Genomic DNA, 5,752 nt, shown 5'->3' with positions numbered 1-5,752 from the left:
TTGAATCAAGTAGGCTGATTCCATTCAAATACATAAGATAGCCGCATAGAGACAACTTATGTAGTGAAATGTTTATTGGAATGGTCCCTATTTTCCCTGTCTCAAAATTTTTGTAGAGTATTTATGTGTTGCACTTTTGAATCTCATTACATCTCTTTTTTGGGCCTTGAGCACTTTTGGTATGGTGGCGTCCATGGGATTTGAGCCTAGGCTGCCGGTCAAACGGCCTAGGCCCCATCCCACTACGCCAAACCCCTTGGGTCTAAATACTAACCTCTTTATGTACCCAACCTATCTACCGGTTATGAAAATTAACCCTTCACAAATTACGTATTTGAAAGTAATTAAACATTTAAGTGTCATTACTTTTTATATGCAAAGGCAGATATCAAATCCCCAAAAGTCACAGACAAGGGCTCCACAGCTTGTGAACATCATCAAATTGATGGAACGTCATGAGTTCAAAATTCAAGAGGCCTATTCAATGGAAAGCCTGCCAACATAGGGCGGATGACACACGGGTGGTGGTGGTTTTCCTCTATACAAAAATTATGACAAACGTGGCCAATTTTACTTTGTTTTGTATAGTTTGGAACTTTGTGATGGCACCAGTCTTTTTCAATCACAACTTACATGACGCCTAATTCTTTTCAGGCGACGACTTAAAAAAATAATTTTTCAGACAAAAAGCAAAACTGTCAAGAAAAAAATCAATTGGTCTAATTTGTAATATTTTTTTAATTTAAAGGTCAATCTCAACATTCTGCCCAAAAGCTAGTGCCATCACTGTCTTAGCTGCATGAACAAGTCTGAGAGATAAGAAGCAAAAACTATTTTCAGGAAAAAAATTCACTTAAAGGCCCATCTTTTTGCCTGATATTTCAAAAAAAGTAATTATTTTGTTCTGAAAAGACATTACAAAGCCCCTACTTTTCATACAGTTAGGTAACAGCCCTCTGAAGTTTTTTTTTTTTTTTGAAAGAATATGGTAAGAATCTGAAGTTAATTTCATGGTCAAGATCCAACTAAAATATCATTTTTAACATTTGGTTTAAAATGCATGCTTTACCCATTTCATTATGCAATAAGAGCACTTTAGTAATTTATCATGCATACCTTATGGTTGAAGTGAGTTACCCTCGTGAGGCTAGGGGTGGGCATAGGGCCGGCCTGGGCACGTTTAGAGCTCGGCCTGCCCGGCTTTAAGTGCAGCCCGGACCGTTTATTAATGGGTCGGGTTTTGGCCCGATTCTTAATGGGTTTGGGTTCGAAGAGCAGCCTATGGCCCTGCGCAACGGGTCAATGTGAACCGATCCGGGTCCAGTCTGGCCTGCCCAAAAACCATTTGTAAATAGTAATAACTAATAAGTCCCAACTTTTCATGCACCCAATTAATTATCTTTGTAGTTTTTTTAAAATTAATATAATTAATTAGATAAATAGTAATGGTTACCAAGTTCCTATGCAATAGTTATTATTTTATTTTAAAAAATTAATAAATAATTCAGGCTCATCGGGCCGGCCCAATAACCTGCGACCCACATATACAACGGGCAAGGTTTCGGCTTGGGCCTAAAACCTTAACCCAAACCCGGCCCATGACAAGACAGGTCAGCTTGGCCCATCGACCTGCCCGGGCTCATTGCCCACCCCTACATGAGGCCACTATTTGATAGTTTAGTGTGCCGCTTCCCCTGATCCATCTTCTGTTGGGCTGCACAACTGAGAGGCTGTGTATCCCATAGATGGAGGGCAGTCAGGTACAGTTGCACACTCAAAGTGTAAAATATGATTACACCTGATCTGCCTTCTCCCAGACTTAGAATCGTCCATTCCCCAGCAGAGTACCCACCCTTACCCAATTAAAACTACTCCCCTTCTCTGATTTTGCCTTGCTGTGAAATGCACACTCGGATATCGAACTCGCAATGTCCTTCAACTTGGAATACTTTAAACTGACCCACCTAGTTAGGTGTTCAAAACTCCCATGGGCAAGGGCGTAGCTAGGGGGGGGGCAGGACTGGGCTGTAGCCCAGTCCTGCCTCCCCAAACAGTTAAATTTTTTTTTTTTTTTTTAAAAGCCCAGTCTTAGCCCTGCCCTGATTCCATATGAAATAGATTTTTATCCATTTTTTAGCCCAGCCCAGTCCTAGCCCAGCCCTTACTGCAGCAAATAGTTTGATTTGTCCATATGAAATAGATTTTTATTAATAATTGTAGCCATTTTTTATTTTATCTCAAAAAAAAAATTTTCGGGGGCGCTGCCCCCGACTATCACACAAATAAAATTTTTTTTCTACGCCCCTGTTTGCCCCCCCCCCCCCCCCTCACATGAATCCTAGCTACGCCCCTGCCCATGGGTAGGGTTAGCAAACCTTCCAGATAAATCAAAGAAGGTGAAATAACGTGGTTTTCAAGATATTAAAATATCTTAATTTGAAAACAAAATTTATACACAATTGAGGCACAAATTTTCTTTTGTTTGACAAATACCCCTGCTTCGTGAAATGAAAACCTACTCACTAGTAAACCTACCAAACCTACCCACTAAGAAATATTTTATCCAATTTTCATTTTTTTTTTAAATTCTGACCTTACAGATGTGTTCAAAATGATTTATTTACTATGAATGGAAACTCCAATCATGCATTTTAGATGTAAAAAATGGTATTTGAAATCTCAAAAATTTATGAAAATTGTAAGCAGTTGATTTTTGAAACCTTATAAAAACCTATCCATGCATAAGAACTGATTCCCATAAAAACAAGCACATAGATCACATATGTAAAGTCATGATTTAAAAAAAACACCAAAAATTTAAACCATACCTAGACTTGACCCGAGTTCCGATTAAGACCTGCAATTTTTCAATGTAAAAATGATAAAAATTATAGTTTTATTGGGTATGGTCCAAGTTTGGTTTGTGTAGTTTTTATCGGTTCTGGGTATGGTTTATATTATAGTGAACCTGATTAAACCCAAGTTCGAACCTGATATCATACCCGAAATTCTGATTCACTTGGGTCCGAATCAAACCCTACCCGTTGACATCCCTAGCTACGGCCATTCCTTCTGCTTCACTTTTTTGTACCAAAATAACAAGATAAAAAAAATGAAGAGCTTCGTTCTTTTTGAGGTAGTTACCATGGCCTACCACCCGTCCAGGACTCCAGGGGTGTCAAGGGGTAGGACCTTCAGCGGACTCGGTTAAGTCCAGACCAAGATCCAACTCTGAGGTGATGGCACTGGCTCCGAATCCAGATCCTACCAGACCAACCACATGATCCAGGTCTTATAAGGATAACATAAACCAGACCTGGTCCATATGCCATACCCGGCTTCATATACTATTTGGATCCTATGAGTCCGACCCAGATTGTAATCGGTATTCATGTTTTATTTGCAAACCTGGATTGTACCGGATCCCGTATCGTTTGGAGTAGGGTCATACCTGACCCACTGACACCTCGCAATGGGTCAGACCTAGGAAGGTCTGACTCTGTGCTGGTACGTACGGGGTCCAGGTCTGGATCCAACCAGACCTATCATAGCCATAACAATAATTGGGTTCTATAAGGACAATGTAAACCAGACCCAAACTAGCCCGGGTAAAATATTTTTTTCTGTGATTTTTACATTAAGACATTGTGGATCCAAATAATAACTTGGGCTGGACCCGGGTACGGTACTATAATTTCATCAATCATACTCAGCCCTGTATGCTAGTTAGACCCTATAGGTCTGCACCAAATAGTTCACTGGACCACTTTCTTGTTACTAATCTCAGATGCTATCCGATCCAGTAAGGATTGGGATCGGGACCGGGACATAACCGACGCATTGACACCCTCAACTTTATTGCTGTCTACGGGCAGATAAAACAAGAAGCAATTGGATATGGACCTGTATAGGTTGGTGAAGCTAACCGGTCCGGCTCTGCAGGTTCCAATTATTATGGACCCAGAACTATTTCGTTGTTGTATAAACCAAGTCCTAATCCAATTCTTTTCCTGATGAAGATCCGTTACTATTGTGTGCAGTTTTCTGGCAGGGGGAGTTTTATCCTGTTAGTCTTACTCCTCGACACAGAACCTGTCCTGTCTAAACCAGGTCCGTGCGGACCTGGACCAGTGTGGGAGGTTCAAAGCCAGATATGGGACAGGAAGTGATTGGATCAGAATCAAAGACTGGTCACCTGACAACTGTAGTTAGTAGCACTAAGACTAGGGTTGGACATTGGGCTGGGTCGCACCCATTAGGACCCAACAGGTCTGGATGAAGACCTGACCTGCCGACAGCCTGACCAGACTCTTACCTGTCTTGGGTAGGATCCATGTCTTAATGGGTTCGGGCCTTGGTGCTGGGCCCATATATATTCGGATAACTGGATCAAGATTGGATTGAGCTAGGCCGCGATGAGAAATTATACTTGAACCTAGGTCAAAAATGGTTTTCTATGTGGGCCGGGTTGGACCTGGGATCTTACCAAGTTTCAGTCCAGCATGCTGCGCAAACCAAGGTCCATTCTTGGCTGGTCCATGGTTGCCCATTGGGTGCCTCACCCGATCTCACCGCTAAGCATAGTGACAAATATCGCGAGATTTATGAAAATCTCGCGATAATATAGTGAGAAATTGCCTGAAAGTTTTAAAGTGCAATTTCTCACGAGTTTTTTAAAATATCGCGAGATTTATGAAAAAAACATAAATACAGCGATTTAAACGTGATATTTACGTTTTAAACGGCTATTTATCATGAAAAAATGAATTTTTAATTTTAAATAATTTTTATTAATATTTTCTTTAAAAAATAAATTTGATATTTTTTAATTTATTTTTTTAATGCCGAGATTTTGCCCCAAAAATGCGAGATTTATGAAATTTTTTCAATTTCTCGCGAGTTTTTGAAAAACGAGAAATTGCCGATAAAAACGTGTCACTATGCCTCTAAGTAGCTAGTATCGTAGGTACATTGATTCCTGGAACAACCCTAGTAGGTGAAATCAGTTTAACGGGTCAAGTTTGAAACTTATATTCGAGCCGGGTATTTATGAAACAGATCTATATAGTAGGTTGGACCTACATTCAACCACTGTAAGTGCAAATTTCAGGAAAATGAGAAGGCTAACCCTGATAAGATTTAACATAAGAAATCAGATGGACCCCAAGTTCCATACTATGCTGATCCATGTAAGTGTCTAGGATCCGCTACTGCTCAAAAGATTGGACCGAAGAATGGATCGGATCTGTATCGCCAGGGACAAACGGCCTATTAAAACTGGATCCATGGGAACTTGAAGACGGGTTTAGGCCACAGTAAACTTGGAACTGGACCGAGTTCACCGAGCAGAATAGCAAGCATATGCATAGGCACATGAATGGACCTGGATCGTAAGAGTCTCACCCCAGGAAGGTATGCCGATCCAAGCAAAAAGGTGCATTTAGATCCAGTCTTTAATTTCATGCCACAGTGCTCTTATAATTGGACCCCGTAACGAGACCCGACTGGAACGGGTCTAGGTAGAGATCTCGATACGAGTGGAAACAACAGGTGGTGGAATGCAGACATTACTTCTAAACTAAGATTTTTTTTTTGCAGAAGACAAGTGGTAACTGAACTGGAATTATATGAGACAAAAATAAACAAAAGAAAGGTGAAAAAGAGGACCCAAACACACTAAGCAAAACCCTAGTTCTAGAACACTAATAACCAACAAACCAACGGGTCCTGTCTAGGTCCTGTTTGCCAAATC

Source organism: Nuphar pumila, chromosome 6 (assembly GCF_984573655.1).
Source record: "Nuphar pumila chromosome 6, dmNupPumi1.hap1.1, whole genome shotgun sequence".
In the NCBI taxonomy this organism is placed as follows: Eukaryota; Viridiplantae; Streptophyta; class Magnoliopsida; order Nymphaeales; family Nymphaeaceae; genus Nuphar; species Nuphar pumila.
Note: the sequence above shows the minus strand (reverse complement) of the source record.